We start from the raw sequence: 10,383 nt of genomic DNA on the forward strand, positions 1-10,383 counted from the left end.
TCTGTTTAAGAAATGAAAGCCCTAAATGACTACATCTTGAAATGTCTAAACAGCTCATCAGTGTACGATCCCACCCTATTTCCAGGTGCGCCAGGCACTGCTAGGCTCATACGTGCCCAAGTGCTCATGGCACATCCTTAGCAAACTGGGCAAGGAACACTTGACTTCACTCTGTATCGTGCTGGCGGAGTAAGAAATGAAAGCCCTAAATACTACGTCTTGAAACGCCTAAACAGGTAATCCGTGTATGCGGAAAACAGGAACTCAAGAACTCAACTATCTTGGACAAATGCCTCTATAATGTTACAGTAAAGATGCTGCTCCAGTGAAAATGTTCATGTCAGAAGTGGGATTCGAACCCACGCCTCCAGAGGAGACTGCGACCTGAACGCAGCGCCTTAGACCGCTCGGCCATCCTGACTACATGAGCCCTCATTGACACCACTTTCCGCAAAAATGTCAGCCATGTTCACTTTGTTGCTGGTTGTCACTTATAGAGCAAGTCTATAAGCACTTTATCCTGATTTACTGACCTTCGGTTTGATCTCTGCTTTGTGTGGAGGGCAGCTAAAAGCAGCCCTGACATCCCTCTCCCCAGCAAGGTTTTATTCCTGCCCCTGGGTCACTCTGAAGTATTCTGAATGATCACTCAAGTGGTTCCATGGTGTAATGGTTAGCACTCTGGACTTTGAATCCAGTGATCCGAGTTCAAATCTCGGTGGAACCTAACTTAAAGCATACAGACTTGTTGTTTAAGATATCCATGCGACAATGTCTCTGTTTCATCTGATCACAAGTGGACAGCTACAAGTACAAGTGTAAACATAACCAACGCATTGTGCATTTATTTAAGATATGAGAACAAACCACATTCCAAGGTGTTCTCCACATCCCTTCAGCAATGTGAACACAAATGTGTCCTGCATCGCCTAATTAACTGATGTCCCCTACCACAGGCTTTAATCCCAACACTCTGAATGCCTTTAAAGTCTTCTATCACTAAACCCTGAATTTCTGCCTTTCATTTGTTCCACTTATTTTCAGCAATAATGTCACAAACTTGTCACAAGGTTGATACTAATTGCGATGCATAATCTTGGCGGTTCATGTGTGGAAGTGTCCCACTATACTCTGCTATGCTATTGTAGTGGTTCCATGGTGTAATGGTTAGCACTCTGGACTCTGAATCCAGCGATCCGAGTTCAAATCTCGGTGGGACCTGGTTTTGAGAAGTTGTACAGGCACTAATGTGGCAGTTAACAGCAGATGTTTATGGATCAATGTATGACCAACAAAGCAGGTCACTATTATACGTGTAGAATATGACAATCATAAGATCTTTGAAACGTAAAAGGTGACAAGACCTCAAAATGTTTCCCCAGGACCTTCCAGGTGTTGCCCTCTACACCAAGACAGGGGAGCTCACAAAGGGAGGAGTGCACCTTCCCATCTAGAGATGTGCCAGAGGCTCTACATCGTTGGAGTCTTTTCACCTCCACTTAAACCACTTCATACCAGGTTTGTGTCTGTTAGACTTCTTTGTTCATGTTTTGTATTGTGTAATCCAAGAATATTTCATTATTACATTTTTAATAATGTATTTCTAGGGACTGGTGCCAACCAGATTGACCTGTTGGAAGGACTGCACAGGTGGAACCAGGACCGTGGTGCTGCAGCCCTATCCTCTGGAACATCTGCTCTACGCAGCTATTCTGGTGACCTGCTTCACTGCGTGAACGAAAATTACCAGAAGCTGTTTGGCAGGAAGGTGGCACCACAGTTCTGCCTGCCCTCCCGTTACACTGGTAAGCACTTGTGAACTCATTGGTAATGTAACTCAGTTTTAAAATCCTTTATTAATTTTATAAACATTTGTAAATGAATCACTTTATGCATATTCTTTCAGGAGAGCTCATCGGGGTGCAGTATCTGTTCCGACAGACTGGTCAGGCGCTGCAGGATATGCACCCTGATTCAGAGGAGACGGCTCAGCTCATCGAGCAGCATGATGTGGAGGACAAAATAGAGGAAGATGTGGGACTCTCTGATATCTCAAATGAACGCACAGTGCTGGAGGTCCCTCATGCTCAATCCTCTCTAACTCAAGGTGGCCATATGGATATCTTTCTGAGGTGGCCTGCAGCGTCTCCTCCACAGCTCCCGGTCCATCCACCCTGCCTCCTGGCACATCCACCCTGGCTTCCAGCACTCTGCCCTGTACTTCATCTTCTGTAGCTGGAGTTGATATTCAAGCTGAAGATGAAGATAATGGTAATGCAGGGACAGACATTCAATTGTTTGAAGTCAATCAAAACACCCTCATCCAGTGGCACAACAGCAAGAACAAGAGGGAGGGGCTCGCTGTGCTGGTCCAGGGTACTGCATTGCCTCCAGCCCTCCCTGTGTCTGCACAGCTTCTTCAGGAGGCAAGAGTGCTCCCGGATGAACCCATGCAGGCAAGGGAGAAACATCAGTACCGGCTGCCAACGAGTACAGCAGGCACAACAGAGGGAGGCAGCAGTTAGTCTGTGCCCACGTCCCATCTTGCCAAGGGGACCGGTGATGGGGCAGTTGCTTGCTACACCCTCAGCACCAGGACCATTTCTTGCACCTCAGGTTGTCACACCAGCTGGAGTGGTTCAGTTAGTCCTTTCTGGGGCAGCTGGTCAGGGCACCAACCCACATCCCAGTTCACCTGCCACAGTGGAAAGTGGGGCCACCCTAAAGAGGCCGTATAGACGAACTGTCCAGGCAAACACTTGCAAGAAGTGTGGGCAGTTCCGCACTGCTGAGACTAGACACAGTCAGTGGCGTGGCGGGGTGTATTGTCCAGTTACTGAATCACAGCCAAAAGACCAATGGCTGGAGGAAATGAGAAAGGTTTCTAAACAATAATAATGTAAAATGTTTTGTAAATAGTTCATTTTAAATCATTTTATTGTAAATTGTTTAAAAAATTGTTTATAAAAGTATTGATATTTTATCCTGTTGAATGTAAAATATGAAAAAAGATTTGTATTTGAAGTTTTTGCATTCTGCTTTAATTATATGATTCGTGTTCTGTTTTAATGACATTGTTCAAAAGTCTGTCTTTGATTCTGCTTCTGTAAAGAAATAAAACTGGTTTAAAGCAATTTACAACCAGTGTTTTTGTTGAAAACAGCACAACAACAACAACAGCAATAATGATAACAACAATATGATGCATATAATAATGATGATGATGACAACACTCAATCATAGTAACATGGTATGCTATTTACAAGTTAAATAACAGACACATGAAAAAAAATATGAAACATACAAAAACAAACATGCATATAAGAGGAATTTCAAGTTGTAAATATGGGAGGTGGTCTCTGATATCCATGAAGAAAATTTTCAGAATGACGGTCAGCAATGCAAAGATCTGGTACCCAGGTCATGTGATGAACCCCGTGCAGTGTCCAGTCCTTTTCTTCAGGTAGGTGGGAAAAGAAAAAAGAATCATTACACTAAAGGAAATATATGTTTATGAAATATAAAGAAATATGTATAAATTATTTCTTAACATGAAAATATCAACATTTCTAAAAGATGCAAGATGATCCTTGCATGTAGATAAACAATTTAAGGATTTTGATACAGATCGAAATAGAGCATTTTTACAGTCGCGGGTTCGAATCCCGTCCATGGGCTGTCCAAAACATTTAAAAACATGAAAAGCTTGCTACTTGTCTTCAGGCAGCAAGAAATGCCTCCATCAAGTAGTCATGGATATAAAAAGTTCACTTCATTTCTTTCTTTCTTTCTCATTTTTCCCTTTTTTTCCTCCTTCCCCCTTCTCCCCCCTTTTTGACGGACGAATGTTCCCCAGCAGCGACCTGAACGTTGGAAATGTTGGAGAAATATTGGACGCGAGAGCCAATCACGTTCGCGGGCCCCAACATTCGTCAGCCAATCGGCGTCGTGGATTCTTCCTGCAGCGCCAACATTTCCAACATTTGACCAATCACGGCACAGAAATGTTGGAGCAGAAAGGCACGTTTTTTCTAAGGGGGGCGTTCACCAAACCAGTTAGCCGGCTAAGTCATTCGGAAAGTCATTCAAACGCTAGGAACACTTTGCACTGATTTATCGACATGGTGAGTATATTTACACATTTATCACAGTGCCATATGATAAAACTTTAAGTGTAAAAATAATTTACTGTTGTGTCATGTTGTCATGTTTATTTATTAGGCTATTTACGTTACAAACGCGCTCCGTTATATGGTTTGAATTTCGTACGTCCTGTAAGTGTCAGCCGACGAAGGCTAATATTATCTATTAAGTCAGGTCAAAGTTTTATGAAATCATAACAGAGTTATCTTAAGTGGGTTTTTGGCGGGTTATCTGTGAATACAGCGAATGGTGAGTATTTACATATTTATCACAGTGCTGTTTTACGTAATATGCAAGTGAAGTGAATGTCATTGTGTCATGCTGCCATTTTGATTCACTTAGGAATCTACAATGACGAAATTTTCAGTTTTCACCTGGAAAGCACTTTTATGCTACCACTGGGATTTTATAGGGTTATTACAATATTAAAAGGCCCATGAACCTGCCCTCATTGTCATGCACTTATGTTGTTTTCATGCATTTTAAAAATGTTCATGCATTTATGTCACCAAAGGCACTGTCTTCAAAATCAAAATCCCACAAGGTGATGACAGACTCAGAGCGGATGCCACGCCTGAGGAAGTTTGCAGGCGCTGGGGCCTGGCCTGCCAGCCAGGGAAACAGGCCAGCTCCCAGGCAGAAGAAGTGGCATGACCTGTATCAAAAGGTGTATATACTATATATACTCTCACAATAACTTTTACTCTTATTATTACTTGTATTAAATACAATAAAAGACAAGGTTCCTATGAATTAATAAACATGTTATGAGCATCATCATTTACATCTTAGAATCATTTACATCTCAACTCTAAATACACGAATGAAAAGCAATGATTTAAGCTGTCTGAAATTCAATCAAATGTATAACTGTTATTTTTAGATTGAGAAGTGTCCATGGATGTCACATGGACAGAGATCTTTGTTGGGTGGTGTGAGGACATGTACGTGTGGATTCCACACTCAGAAGGTAACACTGGTGAGTTTACAACTCAAGTAGTGTGTGCATACATATGTTCACAAACTAATTAGTTGCATGTCTACTCTGTCATAAAGGAACAGCCAGCTGCAGCAAATGTTGCACAGGGCAACAGACGACGAGTCCAGTTCTCCATGGTGCCACGGAGCAACAAAGTTCAGCAGGCGGCGAGGTTCATAAGAAGCAAACAACACTGAATTTGTCAATGGTATTATATATCAGTGTATATTTATAAAAGGTTCACAAACTAATTAGTGATGTTTCTACTCTATCTTACAGCAACAGTCAGCTGCAGCGAATATTGCCCAGGGATCCACAGGGCAACAGACAGCAACAGCAAGTCCTGTTCTCCATGGCGCCGTGGATCAACAAGGTTCAGCTGGCAGTGATGTCATTAATAAGCGACCAACATTGAATTTGGCAATGGTATTTAGAAAATTATTCACACTCTTCACAAATTGACTATAAATATTTTGTTCACTGAATGATAGTTTGACAATATAGCCCTCTCATGACATGGCCCTTTGCTTTGTTGCCTTTCAGTTTAACAAGCCAAGATTTGGTGGTGCGCATGTCGCGGCAGCAAAGCCAAACCTCGGTGCTGCCAGAAAAGTAACAAAGGTAATTATAAATCAAATAGCAACTGTTTAATTTGAGTTTTTAATACAAGTTACTTAGACTGAACAGACCCAAGTCACCGATCCCACCGAGCCAACCACCAGTTCTCCAGCCAGCATTGCTGTCCCAGTAAGTAATGATACAACCCACTTTTCAAATACAGTTTAAGTATTTGTATTTCTACACATTATTTTATGCAAAGGTATGAACAGTATCAAAAGCTCTTCATATCAGAAATGACACATGAAACCTCAAAAATATTGGCTGTATGAAATAATAATTTAAGGTTTGATTGTGTTGTAAATTGTGATTTCATTTTAACAAATGTTATTCTCTTACAGGCTCCAGTCCCTGAGACAGTTCAAGCTTCAGTCCCTGTCCAGAATCCCACTGCAGTGTGTGCCTCTGTGCCTGTAAGTAATATATCATTTCCCCGGCGAAGTTTTATTGCTGCCCCTGGGTCATATTGAGGTATTCTCAGTGGTCTTACAAGTGGTTCCATGGTGTAATGTTTAGCACTCTGGACTTTGAATCCAGTGATCTGAGTTCAAATCTCGGTGGAACCTAGCTTAAAGTTGCAATATAGATACACTCAAAAAGCATACAGACTTGTTTTTTAAGATATCCATGTGTCTCTGTTTCATCTGATCGAAAGTGGACAGCTACAAGTACAAGTCTAAACATACCCAACACATTGTGTATGTAGTTAAGATCTGAGAACAGACCACGTTCGAAGGTGTTCTCCACATACCTTCAGCAGTGTGAACACAAATGTTTCCTGCATTGCCTCATTAACTGATGTCCTCTACCACAGGCTTTAATCTCAACACTCTGAATGTCTGTAAAGTCTTCTATCCCTAACCCCTGTATTTCATTTGTTCCACTTATTTTCAGCAATAATGTCACAAACTTGTCACATGGTTGAAGTGCTGAAGTGTCCCGCTATACTCTGCTAAAGTAGTGGTTCCATGGTGTAATGGTTAGCACTCTGGACTCTGAATCGGGACCTGGTTTTGAGAAGTTGTACAGGCATTAATGTGGCAGTTAACAGCAGATGTTTATGGATCAATGTGTGACCAACAAAGAAGGTCAGTATTATACACAGAGAATATGACAATCATAAGATCGTTGACATGTAAAAGGTCAGGGATGTCAGGATGTTTCCCCTGAGAAAATCTCTCCACAGGATTCCCAAACTGTCCATGCATAATGACGTGAACAGTCCTTTGTTTGAAGGCGATGAAATTAGTGCATGTGACTGGCCATGAGTATCACAAGCTGTAACATGCCCATCTGTAATGTAGGTTATGATAATGTTTTTTATATCTGATCCCAGCCAATTTGTTTGCCAGGTGCTGCTACACACTAAAGTGCTCATGGCACGTCCTCAGTGAACTGGGTAGGGTTCACTTGACTTCGCTCTGTGTCACGCTGCCAGATTAAGAAATGAAAGCCCTAAATGACTACATCTTGAAATGTCTAAACAGCTCATCCGTGTACGATCCCACCCTATTTCCAGGTGCACCAGGCACTGCTAGTCACATACACGCCCAAGTGCTCGTGGCACATCCTTAGCAAACTGGGCAGGGAACACTTGACTTCACTCTGTATCAAGCTGGCGGATTGAGAAATGAAAGCCCTAAATACTATGTCTTGAAACGCCTAAACAGGTGATCCGTGTATACGGAAAAAAGGAACTCAAGAATTCAACTATTTTGGACAAATGCCTCTATAATGGTACAGTAAAGATGCTGAAAATGTGAAAATGTTCATGTCAGAAGTGGGATTCGAACCCACGCCTCCAGAGGAGACTGCGACCTGAACGCAGCGCCTTAGACCGCTCGGCCATCCTGACTATAGGAGCTCTTGTTGACACTACTTTCCAGGAACATGTCAGCCATGTTCACTTTGTTGCTGGTTGTCACTTGCAGAGCAAGTCTATAAGCATTTTATCCGTATTTACTGAACTGCCACAGGCTTTAATCCCAACACTCTGAATGCCTGTTAAATCTTTTATCTGTAACTCCTGGATTTTTGCATTTCATTTGTTCCATTACTTTCAGCAATAATGTCACAAACTCGTCACAAGATTGATACTAATTGCAATGCATAATCTTGGTGGTTCATGTGTAGAAGTCTCCTACTATAGTCTGATACAGTCGTGGTTCCATGGTGTAATGGTTAGCACTCTGGACTCTGAATCCAGCGATCCGAGTTCAAATCTCGGTGGGACCTGTTTTTAGGAAGTTTAACAGGCACTAATGGGGCAGTTAACAGCAGATGGTAATGGATCAACATATGACCGATAAAGCAGGTAACTATTATACTTGGAGAATAATGCAATCATAAGATCGTTGACATGTAAAAGGTGAAAAGACCTCGAGATGTTTCCCCTGAAAAGATCTCTCCACAGGATTCCCAAACTGTCCATGTGTAATGACGTGAAGAGTCCTTTCTTTGAAGGGGATGAACGTAGTGAATGTGATTGGCCATGATTATCACAAGCTGTAACATGCCCATGTGGCATGTAGGTTATGAAAAAGTTTTCTATCTGATCCCAGCCCATTTCCAGGTGTGCCAGGTGCTGCTACGCACAAAAGTACTCATTGCACATCTTCAGCTAACTGGGCAGGGAACACCTGACTTCACTCTGGCGGATTAAGAGATGAAAGCCCTAAATGCTACATCTTTAAATGTCTAAACAGCCGAACCGTGCATGATCCCACCCTATTTCCAAGTGCTCTACGCGCTGCTAGGCACAGACACCCCAAGTGCTCATGGCACATCCTTAGCGAACTGGGCAAGGAACACCTGACTTCACTCTGTCGCACTGGCGGATTAAGAGATGAAAGCCCTAAATGCTACATCTGGAAACGCGTAAGGTGGTGATCCGTGTATGAGGAAAACTCAGGAGCTCAACTGTTTTGGACATCATCTCTACAATGTTACAGTTCAGATGCTGCTCCTGTGAAAATGTTCATGTCAGAAGTGGGATTCGAACCCACGCCTCCAGAGGAGACTGCGACCTGAACGCAGCGCCTTAGACCGCTCGGCCATCCTGACTCTATCAGCACTCTTTGACACTACTTTGCTTCAACATGTCAGCCATGTGCACGTTGTTGCTGGTTGTCACTTATAGAGCAAGTCTATAAGCATTTTATCCGTATTTACTGACCTTCGGTATGATCTCTTCTTTGTGTGGCGAGCAGCTAAAAGCAGCCCTGACATCCCTCTCCCGGGCAAGGTTTTACTGCTGCCCATGAGTGCTCGTGAGATATTCCCAGTGCATTTTAGTGGTTCCATGGTGTAATGGTTAGCACTCTGGACTTTGAATCCAGTGATCCAAGTTCAAATCTCGGTGGAACCTAACTTAAAGTTGGAATATAGATAAACTTGGAAAATATACAGACCTGTTGTTTAAGATATCCATATGACAATGTCTCATTATCTAAGCCCAATTGGACAGCTAGAAGTACAAGCGTAAACACACCCAAGACACATTGTGGATGTAGTTAAGATCTGAGAACAGACCAAGTTCGAAGGTGTTTGCCACATAGCTTCAGCAGTGTGAACACAAATGTGTCACAAGGTTGATACTAATTGCGATGCATAATCTTGGTGGTTTGTGTGTCGAAGTCTCCCACTATAGTCTGATAAAGTTCAAATCTCGGTGCGACCTGGTTTTGAGAAGTTGTACAGGCAGTTAAGAGCAGATGTTTATGGATCAATGTATGACCAACAAAGCAGGTCACTATTATACACAGAGAATATGACAATCATAAGATCTTTGACATGTAAAAGGTAACAAGACAAGATATGACTTGTATTAAATACAACAAAAGACAAGGTTCCTATGAATTAATAAACATGTTATGAGCATCATCATTTACATCTTAGAATCATTTACATCTCAACTCTAAATACACGAATGAAAAGCAATGATTTAAGCTGTCTGAAATTCAATCAAATGTATAACTGTTATTTTTAGATTGAGAAGTGTCCAAGGATGTCACATAGTGTGTGCACACATATGTTTACAAACTAATTAGTTGCATGTCTACTCTGTCATAAAGGAACAGCCAGCTGCAGCAAATGTTGCACAGGGATCGGCAGGGCAACAGACGACAGGTCCAGTTCTCCATGGTGCCACGGAGCAACAAAGTTCAGCAGGCGGCGAGGTTCATAACAAGCAAACAACACTGAATTTGTCAATGGTATTATATATCAGTGTATATTTATAAAAGGTTCACAAACTAATTAGTGATGTTTCTACTCTATCTTACAGCAACAGCCAGCTGCAGCGAATGTTGCCCAGGGATCCACGGGGCAACAGACAGCAACAGCGAGTCCTGTTCTCCATGGCGCCGTGGATCAACAAGGTTCAGCTGGCAGTGATGTCATTAATAAGGGACCAACATTGAATTTGGCAATGGTATTTAGAAAATTATTCACACTCGTCACAAATATACTATAAATATTTTCTTCACTGAATGATAGTTTGGTCTTTCAAGTGGTTCCATGGTGTAATGGTTAGAACTCTGGACTTTGAATCCAGTGATCCGAGTTCAAATCTCGGTGGAACCTAACTTAAAGTTGGAATATAGATACACTCAAAAAGCATACAGACTTGTTGTTTAAGATAT

At 42.1% G+C, this 10,383-nt stretch overlaps 1 long non-coding RNA gene and 9 other non-coding genes across 10 annotated transcripts; 7 read left to right on the forward strand and 3 right to left on the reverse strand.

Annotated features, from left to right (window-relative positions):
• Positions 1-338: 338 nt before the first annotated feature.
• Positions 339-421, reverse strand: trnal-cag (transfer RNA leucine (anticodon CAG)). Its single transcript has one exon. It is a non-coding gene; the product is annotated as a tRNA-Leu (tRNA).
• Positions 422-655: 234 nt separating this feature from the next.
• trnaq-uug (transfer RNA glutamine (anticodon UUG)) lies at positions 656-727 on the forward strand. The gene has a single exon. It is a non-coding gene; the product is annotated as a tRNA-Gln (tRNA).
• A 422-nt stretch (positions 728-1,149) lies between these two features.
• Positions 1,150-1,221, forward strand: trnaq-cug (transfer RNA glutamine (anticodon CUG)). Its single transcript has one exon. It is a non-coding gene; the product is annotated as a tRNA-Gln (tRNA).
• A 4,412-nt stretch (positions 1,222-5,633) lies between these two features.
• LOC130163239 (uncharacterized) lies at positions 5,634-6,131 on the forward strand. The gene is made up of 3 exons (XR_008826420.1): positions 5,634-5,743; positions 5,810-5,869; positions 6,082-6,131. It is a non-coding gene; the product is annotated as an uncharacterized LOC130163239 (long non-coding RNA).
• Positions 6,132-6,234: 103 nt separating this feature from the next.
• Positions 6,235-6,306, forward strand: trnaq-uug (transfer RNA glutamine (anticodon UUG)). Its single transcript has one exon. It is a non-coding gene; the product is annotated as a tRNA-Gln (tRNA).
• Positions 6,307-7,512: 1,206 nt separating this feature from the next.
• trnal-cag (transfer RNA leucine (anticodon CAG)) lies at positions 7,513-7,595 on the reverse strand. Its single transcript has one exon. It is a non-coding gene; the product is annotated as a tRNA-Leu (tRNA).
• A 308-nt stretch (positions 7,596-7,903) lies between these two features.
• trnaq-cug (transfer RNA glutamine (anticodon CUG)) lies at positions 7,904-7,975 on the forward strand. Its single transcript has one exon. It is a non-coding gene; the product is annotated as a tRNA-Gln (tRNA).
• Positions 7,976-8,720: 745 nt separating this feature from the next.
• Positions 8,721-8,803, reverse strand: trnal-cag (transfer RNA leucine (anticodon CAG)). Its single transcript has one exon. It is a non-coding gene; the product is annotated as a tRNA-Leu (tRNA).
• A 232-nt stretch (positions 8,804-9,035) lies between these two features.
• On the forward strand, positions 9,036-9,107 carry trnaq-uug (transfer RNA glutamine (anticodon UUG)). Its single transcript has one exon. It is a non-coding gene; the product is annotated as a tRNA-Gln (tRNA).
• Positions 9,108-10,252: 1,145 nt separating this feature from the next.
• trnaq-uug (transfer RNA glutamine (anticodon UUG)) lies at positions 10,253-10,324 on the forward strand. The gene has a single exon. It is a non-coding gene; the product is annotated as a tRNA-Gln (tRNA).
• Positions 10,325-10,383: the final 59 nt, after the last annotated feature.

This window comes from Seriola aureovittata, chromosome 22 (assembly GCF_021018895.1).
Source record: "Seriola aureovittata isolate HTS-2021-v1 ecotype China chromosome 22, ASM2101889v1, whole genome shotgun sequence".
NCBI lineage: Eukaryota > Metazoa > Chordata > Actinopteri > Carangiformes > Carangidae > Seriola > Seriola aureovittata.